The 15,566-nt window shown below is 40.4% G+C and overlaps 1 pseudogene; it reads left to right on the top strand.

The window, feature by feature from the left end:
* Positions 1-1,990: 1,990 nt before the first annotated feature.
* Positions 1,991-10,571, top strand: LOC139738901 (uncharacterized; annotated as a pseudogene).
* Positions 10,572-15,566: the final 4,995 nt, after the last annotated feature.

The raw sequence follows: 15,566 nt of genomic DNA, 5'->3' as shown, positions 1-15,566 counted from the left end.
ATCCACAGATATAGATTACCACTGGAAGAATTGATTTTAGAAACGGTGTTCGAGTTGTTGATAAAACATCCTACTGTTAATTGTACCATATGAAAATTTCTTAATTAAGCCTAAAATATAAGGAGATATCATTACTTATGTCGGAAAAAAAATCGTAACCGTAGACGGCTTATTTTAGAAACAATTTTATTATAACGAAGATTTTTTAACATTTTGTATATTCAACAAAGATTGATCATACTAATTAACATTTTTACATTAATTTGTTCTTTATATCCCTAACTCACATTTTTTGAACTATTTTGAAGCACTTATGCTGATTTTTTTTTTTCATCTGCAAAATAATATTAGATAATGCCTGTATGATTTCATCAAAATTGAAGCCTTGTTAAGAAGTTGTATCTAATATACTTCAGTACGTTATATCAATTACTGTAGTCGCAACCACTATGCCTATGCGTATAAATTGAGGAGCCAGGTGATGTCATCTTACAAGTGGGTGCTGTTCGTTTTCCGAAGGTTCGTTATTCCGAAGATTCGTTGATCCGGAAATGAAATTCGGAATAACGAACTTTCGGACTAAAGAGCCTTCGGAATACCGACGGTCTTCGGAATAACGAACAGTAACCCTTCCAAGTCTCCCATTGATCTGCACATTAATCTCCTTCAAAATGTCTTGCTTTACATGAAATCAAACTGAATAAGTCATGTTATATTTTTCTGGCATTATGTCGTTATATCCTAAAGCAACAAAGCAGTAGATAGGGGAAATGGCGTCGTATAAAGTTGCTAAGTTTTCTATCGTATTAAACACATGATTTCAAAAACATTTTTTTTTTTTTTTTTTTACAACCATTGGGAGAAAAATTGAGCGGTGATGGCAACATCGCCTTCAGGCTTCTATTATACGTAGATATTATATGATTGGTTGCAACCAATGTCGGTATTCAATGACAAATTTCAAATTCTACGATGCTAAACATTTTTTTTAAAGTCTAATTTCGATGAAATTTTTCCCAGTCTCTTCGTTCGATGGAATTCCACTTGAACAATTTTCATGTGTTTCATCTATTATCTACTTACTCAGTTCCATGTTACCCTGCATGTGCTATGAATATCAAGTTTAGCTATAATCCTGTATGATTTGTTGCATGAATAGTCTTATAATGTACTAATACACAAAAAACATGTAATGGTAGTGTCTGTCTGGACTAGAATGCGTGGATTATTAAAAGTCGAGCAAAAGGGAGACCAGTGAAGTCCTATTGCTGCTCTTTGATTTACTGCTTCAGTTGATTGTGGATGGGCACAGAGCAGTTTGCATTTCTTCGTGGAGCTTGTACTGATTGCATCCCCCCCCCCCCCCACACACACACACACTTTTTTGTTTCTTTTTTTTTAACCCTGTAAGTGGTAAAGAAAATTGCTCTTCAGCCATGTTTGCTCATCATCTGACAAAGGAAGTGGGACCAGAAAAACTTTAATATGACGTGCCCCCTCCCCTCCACACTTTTATAAACGCAGCGCTGGCCCTGACAAGTATTATGAAAGGAGGAAGGATCTGCTTCCCACCTCCCTGCTCCTACACTGTAAGACGGATGTTAAGGATGAAATACTGGGCTGGCGTTACATTTATACAGGTGTGGGATGCCAGCTGAGGAAAAACGAGAACAGGACCCGAACGGCAAGTGAAGATAGCACGAGGAGGAATTGGGGGCTCAAACCAACAAACGATTATCATCAACAGAGTATTGCATAAAATAATTTGAGTCGAGATAGCGTTCCATATACGTGTACTCTACTAGCTCTCTGCGCTGCTGCTACGACCACTGATCTCAGTGGCTACGACATGCATGCAGTACGGTATCGTCAATGATTTACATGTATACAGTGTATGGACTGCGCTATTGCTGGAATACAACGACAACCAAGCAAGCTTCATGGTATGATATACGGCATATACTATGCGGTCAGATAGTATACCTTCATTCAGAAGCAGAACCGCCACTGCAGCTGGGAGTATTAATCTATGTGTGATTCTTCTGGTACAAAGTACATGTATATCCATGGCGCATATACTACAGTAAAGGGCTTTATGACCTAGTAAAATTTAGTAGTAAGTATCTCATGCAATGCGTTTGAAGTCATGTCGGCCGTCATGTCGATATTAATCACTGTTTTGTTTTACTAACGTTAATCGTTTTGGAAGAAAAGTATGCTTGTTCGGGCCCGATTATGTCGTATGAGCTTCGTACAGTGCAATGACAAATGGCAATGCCAATAACAATAATGGCAATGATCATTGAGTTCTTATTCAAATGCTGAACATCATTGCCTTCACTCTTCTTTCTTGTACTTGTGTATTGTTAGGGATTGAGTATTGAGCGAAAGATCGGTCTGTATCTGGTCGTCGGGGAATGTTCCGCGGAGACTGCGTCTGGCTTCACGGATCCCCTCACGGAGGAGAGCGATAACGTAAAAATATAAAGACTCCTCCGGACAGACGCCATACGAGACGGATCTTTCTGTCTATTGTAGGGATGGATAACCATTTAGAGTCTACTACTAGTCTAGTAGTAGGTCTATTTATAGTATGGTTGGGGCACCACCTATCGACAGGGCACCTTCCCATCGACACCCTGCGTATCATGGCTGTTTGCGTATAGAACAAAAAAGTACGCGCGGGATTAAGTGTCATTAGCTATAAAAACAATAAAAACGAAGAAACGAAAATCAAACTCAAACAAACCAAGCTAAAAATTACACATCCGATCAGTAACGACGCATGGCTGTGAAATTCACGTGTATTACCTATGGCCTGTGAAATTCACGTGTATACCTATGCTGTGAAATTCACGTGTATACCTATGGAGGAGAGGGGGTGTCGATCGCAAGGTTCCCTTTTTAGCTGCGCGAAGAAAACGGAACGCACGCACTAAAATTGCGCTATTTTAAAACGGAGATTCATAATCAACGAGACGGTCACGACATTCAAAACTGCAGTATTTATGGCATATTTGAGGTAAGAATTAGGCGGATTTGTATTATATTTTTAGAATAAACAAGCTACAGATCCTTAGGGTGTCGATACGTGGTACCCCCAACCCTACAATGTATTAGTTTTTGAAACATGGCTGGCTGTGACACTGTGTAATCATTAGTGCTTGTTCTGTGTTATTGTTATGATGGTCATTGCAGATGAAGGCTATTGAAGAATGCATGGATATCTTCTCTTAATCATTTCAAGCTTCGGTCAGCTATGACTCATGAGTGTTTGGGAGAGTTTAATATCAGGTAAAATTACAGCACAGAAAATATCATTGTCTAACTCTACATGTATTGTTAAACTTTTCAGTGCTACGTCACGTCAGTAAAACCCCAGCCCGGGCGGGGGGTGGGTGCTGCATTGTAAAACTGTTGAACCACTGGCACTGTGGATGTGGGAGCCAAAACGGGAAGCATTCTCGGGCTGGTCGCAGTTACATGTTCATCAGTAGGCCTACCGACTGTACATCAACACATTTACACATTGTAAATTTACAGGTCTTGTCAGTTGCAGTCGACTGAATTCATTTTCAGCACCAGTGCAATGGAATGTCAGTTTTCTAGTAGATCTATCGTAATTTTTGTAATTTTCATTAATATATTTCAGACTCAAACAGATTAGAGGAGACAATTACGTTATTGTATTGTTTAATAGAGCAGCAACTACAGTGATTCTAAATTTCTATATCTGGTTACTTAGTCTAGTTAGGAGTCTACTGAAAAATAAACAGTCAGTCATAGATGTATACGTGTGCTGTTCATGCGATGCTTGTCTGCACTTTGTAGGACAGGGGAGTTTATATGTACATACATGTACCTTGCAAAGCTCAAATGAAACAACAAGTACTAAACTTTAAGTTTGATCAAGTCAAATGACAGAAAAAAAAAGTGCAGTTTATTTGCGTGACAAGAAACTAGCACAAAAATGAAAGTTCACAAATTCATTTTTTTGCTAGTAGTATGCACCTATTATATTTTTATCTCTGTGGTTCAACAGAATTAATGTGAAATTCATATTTACCTGACTGAGCATTAAAACTTGTACACATAAATTTCCATTTTTACAGTATGAATACAAGAGACTAGAGACTTGCATGTCTTGCTCTGACTGTTGTATCATACTGTAAATGTGGAAATTTTCGCGCATTTTGCACAACCAGAAACTAGCGCGAAAAATAAAAGCACACAAATATTTTTACTTGCCATATTTGTTCCTGTGCGTGATGTCTTGATTCCGCTGAATTAAAAACACGCGAAACTCTTCTTACCCGGCCAAGTGCAAAAAATTAGTGGCGCAAAAATATCCACTTTTACAGTACTATTTCCTTTTGGATTCTGAAGACAAAAGTAGGATGGGGGGTTGGGTGTCTGGACACATAAGACTCGCATACTGACTTGCTTATTTTACTTTGAGTATGCATTTACCCACAGCTCCTCACTGACAAACAACTGTTTACGTAGGCGCGTCATTGTCAAACCAGACGCACTTTACAGTACGCGTCCGATCCCACAACCTGTCCGGACACCCAATGACTGGGTATAAAATGTACTATATGTTGGTATTTCTTGAACACATCAACAGCTGCAGGGTTATTGAGATGAAAAGAGTCATGTGATGCACATAGCCATAAGCCTCCATGCCTACTCATTTGTTCTCTTCTCCAGTGGGCAATGTTGGGTTGGACATTGAAGGGCTGCCTAATATGTAGTCTCAGAAGAAGAAAAAAAATCTAAACTTTTAAGAGTTGAAGAAAAACTCAGTGATATGATTTCAACACTTCTACCTACATTGTATTAAATAACAGTGTAATCTGAGCCTGACCTGCTTTGTGTTCGCTCACACATTTTGAATGGGGTGTTTCACAGAAGCTCACTGTTTCAAGAAAAAAAAAAGTGAAACCATAACATCTTGCAGTACAAATGATGTATGTCCAGCACAGAAGTAATATTACTCTCTGTCTGTTTTTACTCCATTTAAAACAACTTTAAGAAAATGTGTGGCATTGCATCTCAACACATTTTGGGCTTAAACAAGTGCAGAAAAATGTCTTTGTCTGTCGTGTAGATCTGGGTTTCCGCACTAGGAAAAAATAAAATAAAGGCTGTGAAATGGTATGCAGTGAAACACTGGCAGACAAGAGAAGTAACATAGGAAAACACCAAATAGTATATTGGAAGGCTGTGGGCACTATACACATTGAAATATTGACCATGAAGGGACCTTTAACCCACTGAAGACGAGTCCTGCGTATACACGTGCAAGCGTCTATTGGAAGTACAGTGTGTGTTGTAGCAAAATCAGCCAATCCTCAATGGGTTAAGCTTGCAGCCAATCACTACTTGTATTACATATGATATGGAATGCTAAACACAGGGTAGTGAACCAATTGTTTCTCTTTTTTGGAGAATGCAGAGACAGATGGTAGCTTAGACAGGTTTAACTTTATTTTGCCAATTCATACCTTTTTCCTTCATGTGTTCCTCATAGAAACATCAGCAAGAAGACAAGAATGAGTGATACAGGGTCTACAATGAGCTCAGGTGAGTGTAACTGTAGCTAACTTTCATTTGTTGCCTTGAGTAACAAAGTAAAATTTCTGGTAAAGTTCAAGTATTACTATTCTTTACCCATTGAAGACTAATCCCAACTACAATTAAGGGCGGGTGTCTATAGGAAATATGTAAAATAACAAAATCAGCTCATCCTCAATGGGTTAAAGATGAAATTTGAAAAATTGTTGCTGTTGCTAAATTATATAACCAGAAACTTGTGGTTAGACTTCTATTTAACCTCATTACTTCTTGTCTGATTCTAAAGTATCAGTTCCTTGATTTCAGGCATGTCAGTAGCATAACTGATGAGCAATGCTGGATGATACCCACCAGCTAAGAGTAATAAGTTCTCATTTCATGGGCACCTGTTCCAAATTTCCGTGGGAAAAAAGAAATGGTTGAATCCTTGTTCCATCTCTTTTTGAAATTTTGACCATCTACAGAAACAGTAGCTCTCAGAATGTAGATAATGGATGTGAATGCCAGAGTACAGGTACAAAGCTCCTCTACTTCATTATTTGCAATCAACTTGATTCAAGGCTAGCCATTCCCTTGGCATCTTCACTAACTACCCCTCCCTCCCCCCCCCCCCCCCCCCCCCCCCCACGCACACACAGGAACACACACAAATACTCACATCTACAGTGTACATTGTAATACCACCACCACCAAAACCCGGCACAAAACAGGAGGCATTTACTCTCCTGGATATTTCACTATGGTTGTTAGCCAATCCAATTTGGGGTAAACCTTTGTAGGTAAATAAGGGAGTTCTTGCTGTAGAAGATCACAGTTTGATAGTGCTGATTGCCTCTGCTTAAATCACTACACAGATGAGGAGGACGTGTTTGAATGTGGTCGGTGCAAGCAGAAGTTCACAGACATGACTGTCTTTATGCAGCACAAGAAAGACAAGAGCTGCCAGAAGCTGAGGAAACCAAAGGCGGGCGACAGCGACCACCAGTCATCGCAAGCTGTTGGAGACCACGTAGTAGCTTCAGGTGGGGACCCTCTCTCCCAATTGAACTCACATGTTGTTCAGCATTCATGGTATGTTCGTAAAGGACAAGAAAATAAACTTTTCTGTTCCTGTCAAGTACCAGAAGCCACATTTCTGTGGTGTGAGACTATGTTTTCTTTCTTTTTTTAAGATTTCTTTTCACTTTAGTATTTCATTTGATGAAATAACATTTTTCTTGCACTTGAATCTTAATTTGGTCATAAGTCTTTCTTGTTTTGTTTGTTTCCCAGAATTGGGGCATACACTTTGTATGTAATGAATTTGATTACTGGCAGTTCCATTTAATCTTTCTCAAATATATATTCAGTGTAATTCAGAGTTTTGCCAAGTTACTGGGCACAAGGTGATAATTTCTGTGACAAAATTACCCCAGAAATTGATAAGTTAACTGTGAATTGCACAAACTATCTAATTGGCTGTACTGCAAACCCCTTCGCCCCACCCCCCCCCCCCCCCCGCCCCAAAAAAAAAAAAAAATGCAGAGTGTAACATCGTTGAACAACTATCATACTCCCTCAACATGCAAGGCATACAATTTGTGGTGGTGTCTGTAGATGTTGAGCAAGGCCTAGCTGCAAACACATCCCATTTAGTAATATGCCTAAAATTCCAAATATCCTGACAGCAGTCAATGGGCATGCAGAATTCTACTTGTTGCTATGGTAGTGGTTGACATTGCAAGATGCTATCATATCTATCATGTAAAGCCTTGTAGTCTCACTCATACAAGATTCTTAATCTTTTTGCAACATTGTAATAAGAATGGTACAAATTCTTGTTTCAAGCCAGAAAAATCAACATCTGCTTTCAAAAATTAATGACAGAAATTTTCTTGTATTTTTTTTTTTTTTTTTTTTTTTTGCTCTCTGAATACAAAATGTTGATAACACTTTTAATCTCTCTCTGAGAAAAAAAAATCTCTCAGTACTGGCAGTTTGTTTTCTACAATATCATAACTTTAACCATTAACCAACTCACTCTAGTATATATGCCAGACAAAGTGATACCATTCCCACCCTATGTCATTAAATGCTTTTATTTGCTTTGACCTGTCAAGGCAGAGACTCCAACTCTCCCGTTTTCGACGGGAGATCTCCCGCCGAAAACCCATTTTTACAAAATCTCCCGTTCTCCCGTTTGAGATTTAATTTCTCCCGCCCTGGCTCTATGTCTCCCGTTGGAAAGGATTTCTTACTTATTGCTACTGTATGTTGAAAAAAAAAAGCCTTAGATAGCACCAGAGAGCATCTAGAATCCTAGGAACTTCGTACTTCGCACACATCAACTCGGAGTCTCCCGTTTGCTAGGGGCTTCAGGCGGGAGAATCTCCCGATCAGAAGGTGTTTGGGGTTGGAGTCTCTGTCAAGGTCTCACACAGTATAGCAACATTCTTTTTCAAAACTCAGCAGCACTCTGATTTGTGCACCATATGTTTGTTTTCAGATGTTCTGGATGGGATCTTGATGAGCGATGCAGATTCTCAGGCAATCTCTCAAATGCAAGATGTAGAGGAGGGAAATGGGAACATCTCCAGTGTGTCTCCATCCCTTAGTGAGCTGTTCACCACAAAGGCCAGTGACAAGGAGGGGGTGTCTTCGCAGTTGACGCTAGACATCCTCAATGCCCTCACTGCCACCAACAAGCAAGTCTTGGACCCGGCTGCAGGGCAGTGCGATCTCAGCCAGGAGTGGATGCCAAATCAGGAGGGCTATGAGTCTCATCCAGAGGAGAAGAACAATTCTGCCTCTCAGGCAGACCTCACGTCATTCACCCAAATCACATCATCAGATACACACTCCCAAAAGCGGCATCACACTGCACACGAGCATGAGGAGATGAATGCCGACACAAGCCCCGATTCCAAAGCAGATACGTCTGTCAGGATGTCCTCGAGGAGAAAACGTCCAGACCATTCTTGCAAGCCATGTAACCTGAACTTCTTGAGTCGCTTCAAATTGGAGCAGCACTTGAGCACCAGGAAGCATCGGAATGCCCTGAAGAATCAGAAGGGTGACAAAGACATGCCAGTCACCAGAAAACGAAAGGGGAGGCCAGCCAAGAGGGGACTGTGCAAATCGTGCGGGACAGAGGTCAGTTCAGCAAAAGAATTGCAGCAGCACATGAGAGATGAACACAGGCAAGATTATTACAGGAGTCAGCAAAGCAGTGCAGGGGCTGAGAGGCAGGGAAGGGACACAGATGACAGCACAAATCTTTGTCGCGAGTGTGGGATAATGGTTGCCACTAGATCCCTCCTTCGCCATGAAAGGAGGTGTGCAAACAGGAAACGTTATGAATGCCCACTGTGTAAGCATCAATCCCGTGAAAGGACAGAGTACCAGTCCCATATCGAGAGCCACAAAGTTTGGATTGAGATTGACAGAACACATTTTCAGATTCCTAGTAGCAACAAGGACTTTAGAAAACCCAGGAGAAGTAAAAGACAGAGTAATATTCATCCGAGCAAAGAAAATGATGAGAGTGCAATCCTCAGTTCATCAAATCAGAATCTAGACAGTGAAAACAAGATGACACTCTCCCCTGTTGATCTTGCTGCTCTAGGTTTGATGCCAAAACGGCAGCTCAACAGCACAGCAGATGACGAATGTCTAGATGCCTTTACTTCCAGTGTGAGTGAGGCTGCCCACAGGGGAGATCATGAAGGTAGCAGTGAACAGCAGAATGACAGTGAGGATGCACAAACCGCTGACAGTGAGGAGGAGGAGCAACACTCAAGCACAGTTAAAGTCAACTCGAGACAGCTGAAGTGCAAAGTGTGCGTGAAGTGGTTCCTCCGTAAGGGCCTCTCAAAACACATGTATGAGCAGCACAACATGGTAAAAACAATTTCAGTGCCGTGACCTTAAGTGCCTTGAAACTTTTGTTGATGTAGATACTTTCAGTGCGCACATCACATCGCACTCTGACAAGCTCATGTTCCAGTGTTGCTGCCGCCATTGCATGCGACACACAAGGGATGTAGAGGTAGAGTACAAGGAAGGAATCAGGAAGTGGCGGATGAGGCAGTACTATGCCCAGCTCTCGTTCAAATGCAGTGTTTGCTGGATGAAATTTCCATCACAGGACCGACTGCAAAAGCACCTCGACTCCAATCCCCACAAGCATACGTGCGAGGAATGTGGAAAATTGACAGTCAGCAAGCGCCAGCTGAGACTGCACATGGAGAGCCATCAAGATGCCCGAGGATATCTCTGTGACATATGCGGGGGTGGCTTCAAGACAGATCGTGACCTTAAGAAGCACATGGCGTCACACTCCACCAAGAGGCCTTTCACCTGCGACGAATGTGGCAAGGGCTTTCTATTCAAGAACAAGCTAACTCGGCACTTCAACACTGTGCACTCCAAACAGAAGCCATTTTCCTGTGATCACCCGGGGTGCGGGAAGACCTTTGCAAGGAAGGACAAACTGAGTGATCATCAGAATTCCCACATGGCTGTTCGACCCCTTTTCATGTAAGTTCTGCCAGAAGAGCTTCTACCGCAAAGACAGTGCGAGAGATCACGAGATCTTGTACCACACCAAAGATTACCCATACTCCTGCAAGCTGTGTGACAAAGGTTTCCTTCGTCCAAAGGCGCTTGAGAATCACCAGAACCAAGAGCACACCAAGGATGTGCTCTTGATCGCCGACAGTCTCTTAAATCCACAAACCTCATCAGTGGCACAAACGGTCAAGAGCATCACTTCCAAACCTTCTGCTGTCAGCTACGTCCTTCTGAATGATTCTCAGTCCTTGACATTGCAGTCAATTGATTTTTCACAGTCTTCAACATCAGATGTGCCCTCCAGTGACCTTACCTACACTATGAGCGACATTTCCGGGAATGGAGTGTCAGCCCTAACGTACCAAATGCCAGGCATTACTCTCCCTGACGCATCAAACATTCAGGTCATCACTCAGGTACTGCCTGATGGCCAGTCCCCATGATGCCCATATGTGACCATGCATGGCAAAAGTAACTAAAATTTACCAGATAATATATTCTACCTAGATTACACTCAAAAAGAAGAGTTGTTGTCAACATAAAAATAGTTTATAACTCATTAAAATTGCATACTTCTAACCCACTGGCATATAGGAATGCCACTTTAAAATTAGGGGTAGGTGCTTTAAAGTTATTTCTATTTCCAATGCGCTGAGTCACCCTTCTTTTTGCACAGGGCAAAAACAGAATGTAAAGTGTATCAATACCCTGCAAAGTAACTTTGTGACATGGAAGAACATTGTTCAAATATTGTTTTCTTAAAATATGAGAAATGTGAAGCTCATTATGTGTAGATGTAATAATAAGAAGAATATCCAAATTACACCACAATCAGCTGAGTCAACCTGAAATGTTGTTTCTCTTTAGTTTTCACTTTAAATGTTCAAATTTGGTGTGAATTTCATAATATATCTGAAATTGTCAAGTGCTTTGAAAGGCTTTTGTAATATTACAAAAGCCAACAACAATATTGTTGGCACTAGACAAACTTTCTGTATAATGATGATGATTATAAGTACTAGTAGTAGTACGATTACTATTACTATAAAAAACATGTTTCTGCCCTCCTGGAAAATGAGCACTTGCAAATTATTGAGGCTGTTGTAATGCATGGCCATGCAATTATGTTTGTGTAATTTACAGTCTATGTAAAGACTAGGTGATCTGCCATAAAAAGTGTTACTGATGTGGATGCCAGCCGCATGAATGGTGTGATGCAAGTCACAAACATCAAAACACACAAATGTAGGACTGTATCTTGTGAATCCAGCGCATCTTGTCATTAAGTCCCCTGCAAAGGTTCCATTGTGTGCAGTGGCTTAGTCCCAGAGGTAGTAATTGCCGTGCTGCACCGGCTGCCAGACCAGATCCAGTGGGACTTTACCTCCACTCCTGCGAGATGTCAGTTATCTTTTTCCCTGTTCTCTATTCAATTCACACCCTGTCGACTGCCAGTATAACTAAGCACAAAAAGGGAGCATATGACACAAATGAGAGTAATTTTCTTTTCTTTTTTCTGACTCCATTGTGTATTTGATGGATGTATAGACTTTCTGAACTATTGTAGTCTCTTGTGTAGTTTTAAAAACGCTACACTGTAGAATTTATTTCCGTCTTTCACATAATTTTGGGTACATGGGCCGTGCATATGTTGAATCTGTCAAAATCAGAATCAAACACAACTTTCGCCTTTTATAGCCTTTGATTCAGAGTCATAGATTCTACAACTTGTATTTGTCTTTTCTTTTCTTTTATGGTGGAGGAATACCTTATCTACTACAGTATTTGAAAGGTTAAGTTTTAGTAAGCTGGGTGTAGTTACCCAAAAACAGTATTGCCATGTACATCAACTATTGTGGGACTGAAGGAATGATGTTCACTTCACATGCTGTATTTGGCCAACCCATTTCATTAGTTGCCTGATAAGAATGTCATTATTGATGCACATTGCAGTGGGGACTTTGTGAGGTTAACTGTGTTTTTGCCGAATACAGTAAAAGCAGACTTGTACGTTATTAAAGACAAGGGTGCTTTTTTTTTGGGGGGGGGGGGAACCCATGGCAGTAAGTTGCAAGAGAAATGCATATGTTCATTCATCTCTGACAAATGTAGACTAGAATGAATCTCTTAAGTTGGTCAGATATATCAAAATCCTCTCATATCAAGGTGATTTGCAGGCCTCAAATCCTTATATTCATTTGTTTTGTTTTTGTTTTTATGCTGATATAGTGAGAAACCTCATGTAACAATGTAATTGTCTCAGTTTTTAGGTCCTTGGTATAACAAGGTTCCCCTGGTTGGTGTATTGGGATAGGCAAAGCACTGGCTTTGAAGTACTGTATACGCTGAATATTTCGTGAGGTTTTTATTTTCACGAATTTTGATAGTCGTGTGCTCTTCGCGAAATTAAAGACACACGAAAATGACTCTGATCCCGATGCGGATGTGACACGCGCATATATGTTTCTCCGTTCAGTACAGTACTCCATGATCGCAAATTTAACCACTTGCAAAATCGTCGGGAAGTCCCGATTTGGGAAAATTTAGACTCACTAAATATATGGCGTATGCAGTACATCTTTTACCCTTTGCTTGCAGGAACTTTGTGGGTACTATAGTTCTGTGGGCTTTAAAAGTTCTCATTGTGAGCAGGTTAAATGGAATTGTTTATGGGAAGGGGAGATCCACCTCTTTTTAGAGGAAGTGCAGTGCTAGAAGAAGTGTGTAACAAAGATAAAAAGTTCCTAACAGTTGAATAGGAATGTAAGACAATTAAATGTATTTTGTGTGCAATAGCTCTTTACAATATTTTCATGTATTAAAGATGCCTTGAGAGTAATGTTGTATCTGTACAAGTTATGTGGCTTTCCTGCGTTGCATCCGGGCTGAGAGTAGCTTCAGAAATAAAAATCTTGAAAGTGCACATATGTTGTTAGCTGTTGTGCAGCTGTTACCTCTTCTTCCTTGACAGTTGAGAAAAATACAGACTCTAGAATGAGTTCCTACATATCAAAATCCCTTGAACTTGTTTTGGAATAGCATTCAGAACCTGCAACTCATACAGTGTAGCCTGGACACCATCTGTGATGGCAAGATTGTCCGTGTAGCAGTGCAATGTTGTGTCTCCAATACGGGAATGGTATGCATATTGGCACAAGCTGATGAATTTATGATCCTTCCAACAATCCAACATGACCTGATTTTTCTCTTTCTTTTTTTTCTTCTTCTTCATCTTCTTCTCTTCTGAACAGTGCGTACATACAGCACGATTTCTTGGGTAACATCTGCTTGTACTTTCGTGATATTAAAGTGAACTTTCAGATGCAGTGTGCTGCCCTTTGCAATTAATTTCAGCTCGCCAGGAGCATTTGTGTTATACTATGGTAGAAGTGCTTTCTGGTGAGTGCAGTTGATTTCCATTGTGAGGTCATCAGTTGCCTTTTGTTGTTGTTGCTCGTTTGCTGTGCTCCTCCGATAACATTAGAACAGCAAATGCCAAATTTCTCATAAGGCAGGCCTGCCTGCTGGCTTTGTACCAGAGAATTAAATTCTGTACCAGAAATTCACTTTCACTTTCTCAGGTCTGCTTGGAGGAGATAATTCAGCCACTTTCCAGCTCCTCCAGCCAAAGCCAAACCCCTTCTCCAACCCCCCACCTTCACCCCCACCCCTCAAATGCCCTTAACCCCTACTTCCAATTTCAAACCCTACCAGCAACAGCAGTATTGCAAAGGCACTGTAGGCCTCAATGCATTTGCAAGCCATCATCACACTACAATGTACTCTAATGAAAGTGGAAAACCTAAAGCTGAGAAAAATGCCACGTAAAATCTGATTTCAGCTCGTAAGGTGTAGAAAGATATTTGTTTTCAAATAATATATGTGTGAAAATCCTGTGATTTATCAGTTACTTGGACTTTATTGTGAAAAGATTGATTTAAAGGAAACATGAAAATGAAATCCATTTATGGTTAATGGAACAAAGAAATATAAAAAAAATCAGAATGGTGACATATTTCTCCTTTGTAATTTGTGAACTTTTACCTCAGAATTATTATTATGCGTGCTCTGCTCAGATGAGGTGCCGCGTACATTGTAGTTGGAAGCTGATGACATACAAGGCTTCTATACATGTATGGGGAAAATCTTTCAAAGTAGGCTACAGTGTGTGCCTCTGTGTGTGTGTGTGTGTGTGTGTGTGTGTGTGTGTGTGTATGTGTGTGTGTGTTTGTGTGTGTGTGCATGCCATTTCACATCAGATAAATTTTCAAAATATTAAAGAATTATATGTGTCAGCACACATAGTAATTGTGATAAGCAGGTCTTTCCAAACCCTTTTGCAAGCTGTGTTCTGTCTTTCCCAGCAGGCAGACATCTTGCTCTGTTATGTCAATTTTGTTGATCCTTTCCTCTGTTCTCTCTGTTTCCTCTCTCTTTTCCTCCATCTTCTTCTCGTTCTGTCTGTCACTCCTCTTGGCCCTTCCTCACTCAAGGCCAAGACTGAAACAAACCAATGCTCACCACTCACCGCTTGTCTTACGTTCACATGGCAATAATTTTGATGTTTGTGCAAGGTACGGAAAATACACAAGATCCAATGTTTATTGATAGATAAATAATCACAGCATTCAAGAATTTTACCATCACACACCAGTTTTGTTGATAAGATGCAGTCATCTTGTCTTACATTGCTGTCCTGTCTTCAATTAAGTGCAGGCAAAAAAAAAAAAAAAAACCAAATTACATCACAATATCACATGTACAAAATTAAAAGAGTATTTCCAACTATATAACGTGTACTGTAATAGTGGATGTTTTCGTGGTGTGGAAATTTTTGCTCATTTCACACAACCAGAAACCAGCTTGGAAGTAAAAACACACGCATATTTTTGCACGTCATATGTTCCACTAATAAATGTCTTGATTCTGTGTAATTAAAAACGTGTAATTACATTTTACTCGGCCAAGTGCGAAAGATTACTCGCGCGAAAATAACCACTTTTACAGTAATGTGCACACTGAGCATTCCACTTTCTGTTAAAGTTGATATTGTTCGCATCATTGCTGACAGTTCCTGGACAAACATAATCTTGTTTCTGTCGCCCCAAAAGTTGTCTGTTCACATATCATTGACATGCTGCATTTCATTCTGTATTGCCTGCATAAACCTGTTGAGGATGGTTTGATTTTGCTACAACCTGTATTTCTCATGGACGCTTGCCCAAGTCTACTCGAGACTCGCCCTCAACGGGTTAAAGTACGTAGTGTAGATGTTCCTGTGCCTTGGATGACTGGTAGGAGACCAATTTTTGACAAAAATTGCTTCGATCTGCATCACAGGTACATTGTGCACTTCAGAGTGACACTGTGTGCTTATGAGCTACAATATGTACAAGTATTTCAACGTGACACTAAGTATACTGAGATACACTCTGTGC

Source organism: Diadema antillarum, unplaced genomic scaffold (genome assembly GCF_040938485.1).
Source record: "Diadema antillarum isolate AM-2024a unplaced genomic scaffold, OU_Dant_1.0 seq00000773_RagTag, whole genome shotgun sequence".
Lineage (NCBI taxonomy): Eukaryota > Metazoa > Echinodermata > Echinoidea > Diadematoida > Diadematidae > Diadema > Diadema antillarum.
Note: the sequence above shows the minus strand (reverse complement) of the source record. Positions and strands in the feature narration are given on the sequence as shown.